The sequence below is a fragment of the Monomorium pharaonis genome, chromosome 6 (assembly GCF_013373865.1).
Source record: "Monomorium pharaonis isolate MP-MQ-018 chromosome 6, ASM1337386v2, whole genome shotgun sequence".
Classification (NCBI taxonomy): domain Eukaryota; kingdom Metazoa; phylum Arthropoda; class Insecta; order Hymenoptera; family Formicidae; genus Monomorium; species Monomorium pharaonis.
Window position 1 is genome coordinate 12170277 of NC_050472.1, and position 15061 is coordinate 12185337.

General features: G+C 32.5%; 1 protein-coding gene across 7 annotated transcripts in view; it reads left to right on the plus strand.

The window, feature by feature from the left end:
* The window catches only part of LOC105840013 (muscle M-line assembly protein unc-89), a 165645-nt gene that overhangs the window by 132675 nt on the left and 17909 nt on the right, over window positions 1-15061 (plus strand). The window lies entirely within an intron of this gene.

The following is a 15061-nucleotide window of genomic DNA, read 5'->3' on the forward strand; positions in this document are numbered from 1 at the left end:
GATATGTGACGGTTTAAAAAATTTATCTTTTCAAATACTTTCAAAAACCACTTGGCACATTGAAAAAAAAGATGGTGACTCCAATGATTTCTAAATCTGCAGAAAATCTTGCGAATTTTTCGAAAATCCTTTGTTATTACGTTTTAAAAATAGACCTTAATCATTTTAAAGGTAATCAAGATCGCATGGTTACAAATCTGAAGTCAAATCACTGAAATTCAAGATGGCGGATCCAATATGGTTCCTGAAAGGGTCAAATATCGCTAAATTTTTCAAAAATTCCATGTTGGTAGCTATTCAAGATCGAGTTAAACCCAAAATTATCTTACTATAAGAATAATCAAGGTCGCTGATTACGAATCTGAATTGATAACGATTTAGAAGTAAATATCCAATCATTCAAAATGGCTGTACTAATATAATGTTGATGTGCTTTAGTGGTCAATTTTGGATTGGAATTTTTTTCAATTATCACTTTTTTTAACCAAAGTTTACTTTTTTGTTAATTAAGAAAAGTGCTATTAAAAAAAAAAATGTTAACCCAAAGTCGGTTACTATGAAAATTATATTGCAACGGTCATTTTAAATGATTGAATACTTATTTCTAAATTATTATCAGCTATTTTATAAATTTTAATAAGGATATTTTGAAATCGATTCAATCACTAGAAAATTAATTACGAAGGATTATCGAGGAATTCATGCAAATTTTTACTATTTTAGATGTCATATTGGATCTACCATTTTTAATTTCGGTAATCTGACTTCAGATTCGTAATCAGCGACTTTGATTACCCTTAGTAAGATAACGACTAACAAAGAATTTTTGAAAAATTCATGCGATATGCGGCATCTTCGGGTGCCATATTAGATCCATCTTGAATTTCAGTGATCTGAAGATTCAACGATCTTAATTATCCATGATTTTAACTTGACTCGATTTTTAAAAGGTAATAAAAGTAATTTTCAAAAAATTTATAGAATTATCCATAGATTTAGGTGCCATATTGTAGTTGCCATCTTGTTTTTTTTTTAAAGTGCCAGATAGCTTTTAAAAGTATTTGAGATGACAAAGGACACCGCACCCAACCAATGGATTTTGGTTCTTGGCCAAATTTGCTGCGAGTACAGCATATTATTCGTTATGACTTCCTGATCAAAAATTTCAATGAGCACACGATTAAAAAATCAATGATTTTCGAAATGTTGAGCTTTAAAAGTCCGATTTTTGAAAATGTAGATATGGATATTATGAACTTTAGTATTTCTAAATCAACTTTTAAGAATATTTATGCAGCGTGTACATAACAATATTTAGAATGAGTGTGCGTGCTTGTATATGCGTATGTATGTGTATATATGTGTGTGTACGCACGCAAAAATGTTCACTTTTTAAAATTATATTTTATTTTAAATGCCAAACTCTCATATGTACATCCACACACGCACGCGTGCGCGCGCGCTACGCACGCACCCACGCACGCACGCACGCACGCGCGCACGTATCATAATTCAGAGATTTCATTATTTGGACTATCATTTGAAGAGTTTGGACTGACGCCCGTCCAAACTAAGCTCGCGAACGCGCTTCCACTTTCTCGCGCTGTCCGACTTCTCGAGAGAGTGAGATGGAGAGTAAACAAAAAAAGGATAGATGCTTTAGCGACAAAAGAATAAGTGCTTTAATATCTATTTTTTTGTTTACTCTCCGTCTCACTCTCTCGAGAAAACAAAGAGATAGAAGTGCATTCGGTGTTTACGCAAATAAAAATATCGATGTCTATGATCAAATTGTTAATAATATCTAGTTAAAAAAACTTTTATTGTGCGGAAAATGGTCCTCCAAATAGAAGTTTTATATTTTTTATTCATAGCACAATTATTGTTACGTTTTGTATTGTTATATTGACAATACGCTTTGGTGAACATTGAGACTAGGCGTTTTTGATGAGTGACGATCGCAACTTTTGATTTTGAAGTTTCTACCTTGGTCCGGTTTTTAATCTTTAATTATACATATTACTTGTAGCCATCACTCATTTGGGTTTTTAACTAATATGAAAAATGGAGACATGAGCTGTTTTTGTCTATTTAGAATTCTGCTTAGTTCTTTTATTCGATCCGGTTATATAACGACGTCTTGATTTTTTTTGGAGATAGTTTATAACGAAAAATAATGAAGATCATACAAACAGTGCAGCGTAGCATTATGCTTTCACAGCACATTTGTTCCAGCCGTGTATGTACATACATTAAATGTACTAATCTGGTTTATACGCTCAATTCTTGAATTATTCTACGACAAAGTTAATAAAAATTTATATTTTATTCTTATTTATATTCATCTTATGCGCCTTTGTTTATCATTGTTTGGTGCTTTAAAATATCACAAAAGGCGATATTTTTCTTTCATCATGAACAGTTTTAACTACCTAGCGAACTTTAGTGACAAAATGTAACTTGTTAGACTTTGTTGTGGACAGTTGTTCCCTTTTTCCTTTCATACCTTGCAAATAAAAATAATGCGATTTTAAAAAGTGTCATTGAAGATCCAAATACTTTGCGTAAGTTTTTAAAAAAAGATGATAACTTTGTCCTTAACTATAATTTTTGTGATAGGAAAGATATTTTAAAAAAGAAAATTTTAAAGTTTTGATGCCTGCTCTGAAAGAAAAAATTGCATTTTTAATTTTATTTTATACTGTATTTTACATAATTGAAAAATTTATAATAAAATAAGGGATTCTTTAAAATTAAAAAACAGAAAAAATGTGTGTGTGTGTGTGTGTGTGTGTGTGTTGAGGCTGTAAGAGTACAACGTGGTAATTAGTGCGTGATTAATGTTCGTTCTTATTAATTAACTTTTAATATATTTAAACAAATCCAATACAAAATAGAAATCCGGACGCGTTTCGACTGCATTTTGAGTCCTTATCAACGGAAACAAACAGAGTACATTAATGTAAAAAGAGAAATGACGAAGTCAAGAAGTATGATGTGTTTATAAGCCAAACGATTAAAATTTGTGAACTCCTCTGAAGCTACTGATATCCTTCTTGTCCATCTCATTGTCAGTTGGTCCATCGAATGGATCAAACTATAATTTAGTTGTAAGAATTATAATTAGGTGCTCAAAGTAAGAAGGAATTAATTAGTTTAACTCACCGGGTGCTCACAAATTCCATATGCTCTTACAACAGACTTCGTCACGAAGTAATAAATTTAAGTGGTTATTAAACATTTTTGGAAAATTTAGCAGTTAATTAGTTTGAATTTTTTAGACAAGTGACCGACGTTAAAATTTTGCAATATTGTCATTTGTTTGAAGATTCAAACACGAATGATCATTGTGTTGCCACAAGTATATGTAGACAGGATAAATAACAAAGAGTAAGAGAATCTGTGTGTGTATATGTGAGAGTGTATACAAATGTTATATATCGCTTATTATCGATGTGGCATGATAGAGAAACTTGATATTTGCAAGTTAATGATGCATTTTTACGTTTTTGTGTGTAGCATGTTAATCGGATGTTAATCTTTATAAGGGATCCTTTCCACATCCAGAATTTCAATGTTATTTCAATTAAAATCATGACTTTCTTCTATCCTGTGGCCAGTAATAGATTGTGTGGTAGACTACTGAGTAATTTGTTTACGATGTTCCTTTATCTTTATGTTTAATTGTCTTCCCGTTTGACCAACATAGTATACTTTGCAATTGTTACACTAAATTTTGTATACATTTTTGTGAGATAGGCGTAGAAGAGGATCTTTGTTAACTTTAATTACAGAGTTAAACTTATTTATACTAAAGAAAGCAAGTTTAATATTGTATTTTTTAGCCAATCCTCTAAAGTTATTTGATATTTTTTCAACAAAGAGACTCTAAAACATCCTTTTCTGTGTAAGCCTGGAATCGTTTTGAACCTAAGAATTATTTTTTACAATTATTAGGATTCTTAATCTTTCAATAATTGTTTTATGGATAAGATCTATGGGATAATTATTCTTGAGCAAAGTCGTAATAATAAGCTTTAAATTCTCTTAATGAAATTCTGGATGTGAAAGAAGGAAGGCTTTGTCAATCAAACCCATAATTACATCTCTTTTTTATGGGAGTAGATGATACGAAAGGAAGTTCAAATATCTTCCCGACCAAGTAGGCTTGTGGTACCAATTTAATTTAATTAAAAAAAAAAATTGTGAATTGCCAGTATGTAAATGAACAATCAACTTGATGTTCTACTTTTATATCGACCTGACTGGCCAAATTTATTAGTATAATTAAAACGACGACGTTTTAATCTGTAATTTGGGTCCTTTTCAAGTTACAATTAGAGCGACCTTACAATATTATCATATGAAAATCCCTAAAAGATATTTTGAAGTTATACACTGCTATTGTGTCGTATGTCATTAAAAATTGTTGTCAATAAATCAGTTGTTAGAATCGTGAATTGTGTAATGATGGGAGAATTTTGAATACAAAAACTGGTAAATATTAAATATAGCTAGGTGTGTCAGTAATGGAATTGAAAAGTTTGTTGTCAAAATTTAATAAAGATGTGGATGTTGCGGCGCGAGAAACTTGAATTTAGTGAACAATGTAACTTACATAAATTGTGTGTCAAAACTACATAAGATTGAATATTCGTAATTAAAAGTGCGCTTACTTTGTTGTTATCTTGTGTAAAAGTTCGTGTTGAGAAGCACGACCATAACACGGACCGTAGCACGACAGTAAAACAATGATATAAAAGTGCGAGGAACAGTTTTTGCTCGCAGACGTTTGTATATCCCCATCATAAGAGAGAGAAGGAAAAAACCTAAGTGGCATGTATTATTTGGTCGTAGACTAGCGGCAAGTTTTCCGTATTCTTTTGTAGATTTATCGTGTCTTTGCATTTTTTAATATAGAACATCTCAGCTATTTCTCTCTTTTTAAAATGTTTTTCATTATGTAAAATTGCGACTTCCCGTCACTTAAATGTCCGTGATATAATTGTTGTCATTATGACATCGACTTCTGAGGATCCTTAGCCTTCTTTTAATGTGTTTAATAATTAAATGTGTCAGAAAACAATTGTTGGGTAAAATTTTCTTAATTATTTCAATATTATTATTATGAAAATGGTCATCGGACAGCATGATCAACTAATGAATTTCTTAGATACGCATGATGAACTAACGAATTTCTTAGATACGACGATGTTCAGACAAGACGAGAACTTAATTATGAACTGGTATCACAAGCCCATATTATCAGGGAGGTACATAAATTTTGTCTCGAAACATCCGCTCAAGTACAAAATTAACACCATTATTAACTAAAGGCATATAGGGCAAACAAAAGGCATATCGAAATGCGTATAAAAGAACATCGAACGGACATTAATAAAGATGTAAACTGTCACTCAGTAGTCAACAAGCATAAATTGGAACTCAATCATGATTTTAAGTAGCAAGAAGTCGCAATTTTACATAATAAAAAACATTATAAAAAGAGAGAGATAGTTAAGATGTTCTATATTAAAAAACTTAAAGACACGATAAATCTACAAAAGGATATGGAAAACTTCCGCTAGTCTACGACCGAATAATACATGCCACTTAGGTTTTTTCCCTCTCCCTCTTATGGTGGGAATATACGAACGTCTGCGAGCAAAACTGTTCCTCGCACTTTTATATTATTGTTTTGCTGTTCATGAGGTGTTACGGTCGTGCTTCCTAACACGAACTTTTACACAAGATGACAAAGTGAGCGCATTTTTAATTATGAATATTCCATCTTATGTAATTTTGACACACAACAATTTATGTAAGTTACATTGTTTACTACATTCAAGTTTCTCGCGCCGCAACATTCACATCTTTTTTAAATTTTGACAACAAACTTTTCCACTCATTACTGACATACCTAGCTATATTTAATGTTCATCGGTTTTTGTATTCAAAATCCTCGCGTCATTACACAATTCACGATTCTAACAACTGACTTAATTGATAACAATTTTTAATGGCATACGACATAACAACACTGTGTAACTTCAAAATATCTTTCAGGGATTTTAATATGATAATATTATAAGGTCGCTCTAATTGTAACTTGAGAAGGACCCAAATTAAAGGTCGAAACGTCGTTTTAATTATACTAATAAACTTGGCCAGTCAGGTCGACATAAAAGTACAATGTCATAAAAGTACAAGTTGATTGTTAATTTAATTTTGTTATTTTGAATGATTACGGTGGTGTCTAAGAAATTAATTTTGTCACCACTTATTTCAATTGTGAAATTTAGTCTCGGATGGACAGTGTTGAATTTCTCTAGAATGACGTTAGTAATCATATTTGCCATAATAAATGTAACCGCCATAATAATGTCATTTACGTATCAGTAATAGAATGGAATACAAAGTTTAACTTCCCTAAGCACTTCACTCTTCAAATCACACATCACAATCTGTGTTGTGTAAGGTACTTTATTTTTAGTACCTAGATACAGGTACAGGTACAGTACTCTAAAAAAAATGTACCAAAGCATAGGTATAGGTATTAGAAAAATAGAGTACCTAGGTACAGGTACCTCAAATGTACCTTAAACATACCTAGATTATAGGTACTTTTATTTATCAACATAAAATTTCAGAATAAATAAACATTTATGATAAAGAAAAATTTATTATTGTTTGTATCCACAAATAATATTTACGTATTATCCGTATTTTAAAAGATATATTCATATTAAATATTCTACACTGACAGAAAAAAATACTTGATTCAAAAAATAGTTATTTGAATAGTACTAATAATATTTGATAAAAAAATCAATAATATTTATTTGAAAGTAATATTTTCTATAAAAAACAAGTAATATTTTCAATAAATTAAAATTATTATTTTTTAAAATAAATATTGATTTTTTATAAAATATATTATTAGTATTCAAATAACTATTTATTTGAATTAAGTGTTCCTTTCTGTCCATATATATAAATAAGTTTAACATGTTAGACAGTAAAATGAATTAACACTTATAAAGCTATTAGTTTTATTCAATTAATTTATTTAACACTTATGCATTATGTTAATTGAAGAATTATTCGATGTAAAACCAATACCAAAAAGTATCTTCCAAAATCATTTGCTAAACAAAATAATGTCTATAAAATCCGACATAATAGTCGATTTCGAAAAACAATCTAGGATCTGTATTACAATAGATATCTGGAACGCTAATAATGATCCTATACAGATGTAACCTGTCATTCTATCAATGAGAATTTAAATTAAAATAGCTCGTAATGCCCGATTGTCTAAATTAAAAAAAATTGTGCTAAAAGTACTTGCCATATATCCAACTATTAAAAAATTTATATATAAATTTAATTTTACCGAGTTTCGCGCTTGTTGAATGTATATTTAGTATTATATAAAAAGTAACTAATGTATATTTAAATACATTAGTTATTTTTTAGATAATACTAAATATACATTCAACAATATATACAAACTTTAAGTCTCCCCAATGGGGTCTTTCCTATCACCAATAATTGCGGACATTGTGATCAGTGTTGTGTAGTACCTAGGTATTTTTTTTCTCTGGTACCTATACCTATAAGACCATTAAGATACAATTTTTTTTATATCGGTACCTATATTTAAATATGATTAGCTGGGTATAAGAAACTAATGCACAGCGGTATCACCTAACTTCATTGGATGGTAATGTCTTTGTACATGAACATTCCTACAGAATGGCAATTAACAATGTTGGAAATGGAGCTTCATAATTCTAAATACATTCTAAAAGAGGAATTCATAACTGAAGTGTTGTTTATTCTAAATTCTACCTTTTCTAAATTTGACAACAAAATATACAAACAGAATCTCCAATGAGCTCTCCCCTATCACCAATAATTACGGACATTATGATGTGTTATTTGAAGAGTGAGATGCTTAAGGAAGTTCAACTTCCTATTCCATTTTATTACCGATACGTAGATGACATTATTATGGCAATGCCAAATACGATTACTAACGTCATTCTGGAGAAATTCAACGCTATCCACATTAGGGCTAAGGATAACACATATCCCACATAGAAATGAAACCTCCAATAGACGTTCATTAAACGTCTGCCATGGAAGTTTGAACTTCCAGTGGACGTCTATTAGACGTCCAATGTAGACCCATTAGAAATCCACAGTTCCGCATTGCGTACGTCTATTAGACTTCTATTAGACGTCGTCAAAGAGGTCTATTAGACGTTGTGTGGATTATTAATAGAGCCTCGATGGATGACTGACGGTTATTTTGTGGATCATTAGTAGAGGCTTCATGGAGCCTCGATAGATGATTGACAAACGTTTTAGGGATCATTAGTAGAGACTTTATGAAGCTTTGATGGACGATTGACGGATGTATCTTGGATTATTATTAGAGGCTTCAGGAAGTCTTGAGGGACGATTGACGGATATTTTGTGGATCATTACTAGAGAATTCATGGAGCCTTGATAGACGATTAATGAACGTTACGTTATGGATCAACAGCAGAGGATTCATAGAAGGGAAGAATGGATGAGATGTGTAGTAAATAATAATATTAAAGGTTGCAAAAAAAGTTTTTACACTAATTAAAAGCATCACCAAATATAGGACAAAAATATAGGAACTCCTCTATACTTCGCAGCAACTAATAACGACAATATACGCATCTGTGCCAATGTTAAGTTTCAGGCAATTTTAACTAGAAATTTATATTTATATAGATGCATATTTGAGTATAATCAGCTGCGGCTATCCTTATGTGCATAGAATTACTACACTATTCTATATAAAATGTAGAAAATAATATATTATAATACATATACACTGGCGCAAAAAAAAACGAAACAAAATTTTTGACCGATTTTTAGACAATCTTCAAAGTGATGCAACTTTGCGAAAAATCATCCAAATTACATGTACTTTTTTTTTAATTAAAGGGCAAAGACTTTACTTTGAGAATCCCTACGCGAAAGTTTGATTTGTTAAGTGCGAATCTTTTGTATCGCATGAAAACCAAACATGTGTTTTTTAATTGAAAAAAGTAAAAGTTTGTTATCATTTTGCACAAGTTTCTCGTTAAAATCTTGCTAATATTAATTCAGATTCTTAAAGTTTATTCTTTTCTAAGCAATTTAAAAAAAAAAACATGTCGATACGATGTATTTGTTGATTGCACGCTAGTTTGAAATTTGCATTGCATTTTAAGGTATTTTAGCGAATAAATACGGTATTTTTTGAATATCATGAATTTTGAGTATCAATATAATATTGCACATTAATTTTATTCGTGTTTAACTCAATCATACCGCCGTCATCAAAGTGACCCGATCTGCACCACGTGGAAAATGACGATCGGATTTTGTACATCATGTGTACAACACATTTTGTACATTCGAAAATTATTTCTTAATACAATGTCGTAATAATTACGTAAATAAATTCAAAATTTATTTTTTAATTCAATGTCGTAATATTTACGCAAAGTAATTTTCAAATTTGTTTTCATCAAAACATATGCGTTTTGTAATCTCACTTGCAACAATTATTGCGAAATTGAGGTAAATAGAAGATGCAATAATTGTGCATTTATTTTGCAATTTTCCTATCTGGGACGTTATTGGCCCATAAGATGGTTGTGTAAGTACAGTCTTAAGACTGTGCTCACAATTTTAAGTTGAAAACAAACTATGAATATCGGCCTTATTAATCCAGATTGTTGACACGGATATTTGAAACATATTTAAAATTTATTATAATATCGTATCATCACAATGGCTCAGACACGATAAACGGAATAAAAAATAGAAAATGAGAATAACAAATTGTTATTCAATATATTGAATAAGAAGCGTTTCCTATTCTACATATTGATGTTTGTTATTGGGCGCGTTTAACAGACGCAGCGGATCAAAGAGCGCTCATATAATTCTTTACTATGATTGATTTCTTTTTCTAAATCCAACGAAGAACTAAGGGCAAGAACCAATCATATTAGAGAATCAGTGAGCGCTCACTGATTCGATCCGTCTGTTAAACGCGCCCAATAACAAACATCAATATGTAGAATAGGAAACGCTTCTTATTCAATATAAGTATTGAATAACAATTCCTTATTCCCATTTTCTATTTTTTATTCTGTTTATCGTGTCTGAGCCATTGTGATGGTACGATATTATAATAAATTTTAAATATGTTTCAAATATTCGTGTCAACAATCTGGATTAATAAAGCCGATATTCATAGATTGTTTTCAACTTAAGATTGTCAGCACAGTCTTAAGACTGTACTTACACAATCATCTTATGGGCCAATAACGTACGAAAACCGTATGTACTCGTAAAACGATTTAAGTAAGACCAGACTATGAGTATCGATTACATTATGTTATAACATTTATAGAAAATATATATGTATTATAATATATTATTTTATGTATTTTATATAGAATAGTGTAGTAATTCTATGCACATAAGGATAGCCGCGGCTGATTATACTCAAATATGCATCTATATAAATATAAATTTCTAGTTAAAATTGCCTGAAACTTGGCACAGATGCGTATATTGTTGTTATTAGTTGCTGCGAAGTATAGAGGAGTTCCTATATTTTTGTCCTATATTTGGTGATGCTTTTAATTAGTATAAAATTTTTTTTGTAACCTTTAATATTATTATTTACAACACATCTCATCCATTCTTTCCTTCTATGAATCCTCTGCTGTTGATCCATAACGTAACGTTCATTAATCGTCTACCAAGGCTCCACGAATTCTGTACTAATGATCCACAAAACGTCCGTCAGTCGTCCATCGAAGCTCCGTAAAGCCTCTACCAATAATCCACAAAACGTCGGTTAAGTCGTCTATCGAGGCTCCGTGAAGCCTTTATTAATTATGCGCGTAACTTATAATGGATATTTTTTAAGATCTTAGACAGAGGTTCTTTATAATGGTAAGATGAATTGTCTATTTGACTGTCACTATAAAAGTAAATATCCCATATAACTATTGACGTTTAATAGATCTCTAATGGACGTCTACCTAACTTCCATTATGAAAGTAAATATTTCATAAAGCTATGGAAGTTTAATGGATCCCTAATGGACGTCTATCTAACGTTCATCATAAAAGTAAATGTTCCATAGAGATATAAAAGTTTAATGGATCCTTAATGGACGTCTATCTAACTTTCACTATGGAGGTAAACCTCCAATGGAGCCATGGAAGTTTACTGGATCTTTAATGGACGTCTATTTAACTTTCGCCATGGAGGTAAACCTTTAATGGAACCATGGAAGTTTACTGGATTTCTAATGGACGTCCACTGAACATCCACTAGATACCAATTTCTATGTGGAATGTTTATAATTTTGGTTGCGTTGTTTACATACTTAAATATATATATAATAAACGTACTTAAATATAGTTTGAATAAGCATTGAAATTAATTAATAGAACTTGATTTGTGTTTGATAAGTTATGTATAGTTGTAAACATTTAGCATTGTCTCAAAAATTATTATACATATGGCAAAAACCAATACGATATAAAATGTGCATTTTGATGAGATTTACAACTTTTATCTGAAATATTGTTCGAAATTACCATTATTTATGGAAATGAATAAAAAAACTATGGTTTTTATCGTTTTTTGATAGTTTTTGCCATAAAAATCAAATTTGCGCTAATTTTCACTATTATATTTGTAATCAGCGTGCCAAAATACTTAAGAATAGATAATTTTAAAAAAATTGGAGGTAAGTTATTTTCGGAATTGTACCCACAATATGAAAGCAAAATTTTAAAACATATTTCTTCAAAAAAATCAACATTCATAATATGTTAGCACACATATAGATTATATTCAATTAATTTATGTCACACAGTAGAAAACATTTTATTTATATAAAAAACTGTTCTTATTAAAATTTTTGTATTAAATTTTTAACATATTTTAGAATCAATTTAAAATCATGTCATTGTGTTTAAATATTTTGTATTAATTAATATTCAACATTTGTTAGTGTTAAAAACATAATTTAAATATCAGGGTAGATAAACAAATAACGTAAAAATAATTTAGTTTAACTCTAATTCTACGCACTATCAAATACTTTCAAATCCTACACAAGGGGTGTAATACACCCTAGCCTCTTTAAATGGTTGTATATTATCAAACATTTTGGCTTAAAAGATTTTGTAAATAAGTCCATAGTGGCTATTGCAAAAAAGGTATTTATTTTGTAGTATAAATGTGTCAATTTTGGGAGAAAGCTTAGGGAGCGGTGCATTTGCACACGGTTAAAATGGACACGATGCATTTGCACACGGTGCTTTTGGACACCATATTTTGTGCACTGTTCAGTTGCACATCGTTCATTTGCACACCGTTCACTTGGACACAGTACGAAATAACTATGCCAAGGGCATCCTACCAACGGGATGGGTGCGGGAGAGGTCCGAAGACCTCCTTGCATCCCCCCCCCCGTGTGTGTGTGTGTGTGTGTGTGTGTACGCTCGCGTACGTGTGTGTATGTGCGTTTGTTTCGTGTCCAACTAAACGGTGTGCAAGTGAGTGGTGTGCAAATGAACGGTGTTCAAAAGCACCGTATCCAAATGAACGGTGCGCAAGATATCATGTCTAAAAACATCGTGTGCAAATACATCGTGTTCATTTGAACCGTGTCCAAGTGAGTACCATCCAAAAATCACATGTACATTAACACTTATTTTTGTTTATTTTAATAAATTACAGTTCTGAATGGCCTTATAACATTATTTTTTATTAAAAAATATAAAAGTAGAAAAAAATTACTATATATATATATATATATATAATTATAAACCATGTACATGTACAAAACATTCACATATGTGAGGACAAATATGAAAAGGGTGTTAGTGACCAAAAACAATTTTTCAAGAAAAACACTCTTAAAGTTTTTAAACACAAGCATGTACCTTCACATAGAACCTGTAAAAATCAAATTTGTCAAATTTACGAATAACATACTCTACTTTGACAGTACCATATTATAACCCAACAAAACCTCACAAATGGTTTTATCAGTTCTTTAGACATTAGCTCCGTGTTTGTCACTTCCACCTTCCTCCCCCTTGCGCTCTTTCTCTTCACCGCCTCCACTATCCTCCACCTCATCCTCCTCTGCTCCATCGATAAGTCTTCATCAAACCCCATTCCCCAAATTTTTCCTATTTTGCCTCCCCTCTCCAATATCTCCTCCTATAATCTTTTACCTTTTCCAGCTTCGTGATTAACACCCACCTTTCCGCCTCCTCCTTTCCCTCTTACTCACCTTCACTGTTCTCCCTAACGCTCTTTCCATCACGCACTCAATGTATCTTCTTTCTTTCAGGTTTTTCTTCCCTCTCCACTCCTCTACATATAACGTTCTTCTCCCTTTTTTTCTTTCTTCTTAATCTCTCCTGTCCCCCGTTCTCTCCCTTCTTCGGCTCCTTTCTCGCTTCCCTAATTCTCTTCTTCGACTGTCCATCTTCATCTTCACTCCATTCCTCTCTCTTCTTTTCTTTTCTACCTCCGTTCTCCCTCCTTTACTATCCTTGACCTTTCTTCTTTGACCATTCCTCTTCTTCTGCACTTTTCTCCACTCATCTTTCTCCCCGTTCTCCATTCATATACTTCTCACCTCCTTGCTTTTTTCCATTGTTTCTTCTTTATTCCCCTTGCCTCTCACTTTCTCATCCGCCACCTCTCCGCTCTTCTCCATTCCGCTCTCTTCTCCTCTTTGGTCCTCTCTTCTCTTTCCCTTCTCCCATTCTCCTTACTTTCTCCTCTTTCTCTTCTCTTTTTTCACCTTTCTCTGTCCTTCTGCCTTTTCCTCCGTCTTTCTACTCCTCTTTCCTCCTCTGCCTTCAGCTTCCGCCACTCTCTCCCACTCCGACTTTTTCAGTTCTTTCCTCCTTCTGGCTTTCTCTCTTCTTCCCCGTCTGTCCCCCTTTTCTCCTTTCTCTTCTCTTCTCATCGCCTTTCACCAGTCCTCTTCACCATTACTTCTCTTTTTATCTGCTGTCTCCCTAATTGCCCTCTCTCTCTCTGCATTCTTCCTCTCTTCCACTTCCTCCTCTTCCACCTTCTCCTTTTCATCCTTTTCCTCTTCTTCCTCTTATCTTCCGTCTCCCTCTCTCGTCCTCTTCTCCTCCTCCTTTTCCCGTCTTCTTTCACTCCCCAGCTTATCTGCTCCTCCACTTTTCTTCTTCTCTCCTCTCTCTCTCCCTTCTCTTCTCCGCTCCATTGCCCATTTCTTATCTTTCTTCCGTCTCTCCTCCGTTTTCCCTCTTCTTTCTCTCTCTCTCTCTCTCTTTCTCTCTCATGCCCCCAATTTTCACACCTCCTTCTTTCATCCATCGTATTATCTCCTGCATACACCTTATTACTCTCAGCTCTTCCATCCCTCTTCTTATCTCTCTCAATTCTTTCACCATCTCTTTCTGCTCCCGCTGCTGCCATCTTTCGGACTCTCCGCCAGCCTCCTTGTGTTACTCTTGCTTCACCCGTCCGGACACTTCTATCTTCCTCTACTCCATCCAACTCTCTCCATCACTCATCGCTGCGCTACCCAGCTCCTTTTCTTCCCTTTTTTTCACTTTGTCCGCTATTTTGTGCACCATTCTCCAAACTCACCGAGCTCTCTGCTTCCACCATCTCACCCAGCTTCTGCCTCGTCATCCATTTTTTTCTCCAATCTTCCTGAACGTCGTCTCCGACTACCTGGCACTCCACTCTCACACTTCTCCCAACCCTCAATCTTTTTCTCTCACAAAATTGGAGCACACGTTTTATCATTCACTCCGCAGCGGCACCATTTTTCTTCCTCCAACATAAAAATTTAAATAAATATATTTAGAATTTAATACAAATTTTTCAATTATAAAAAATTTATGTTTTAATCATAGAAGAAAAAACTAAATTTGCTTAGCTTTAAAGGCAATAGTGAGATGATAAGATAAACTCCAAATTTCTTGGCTGTCTC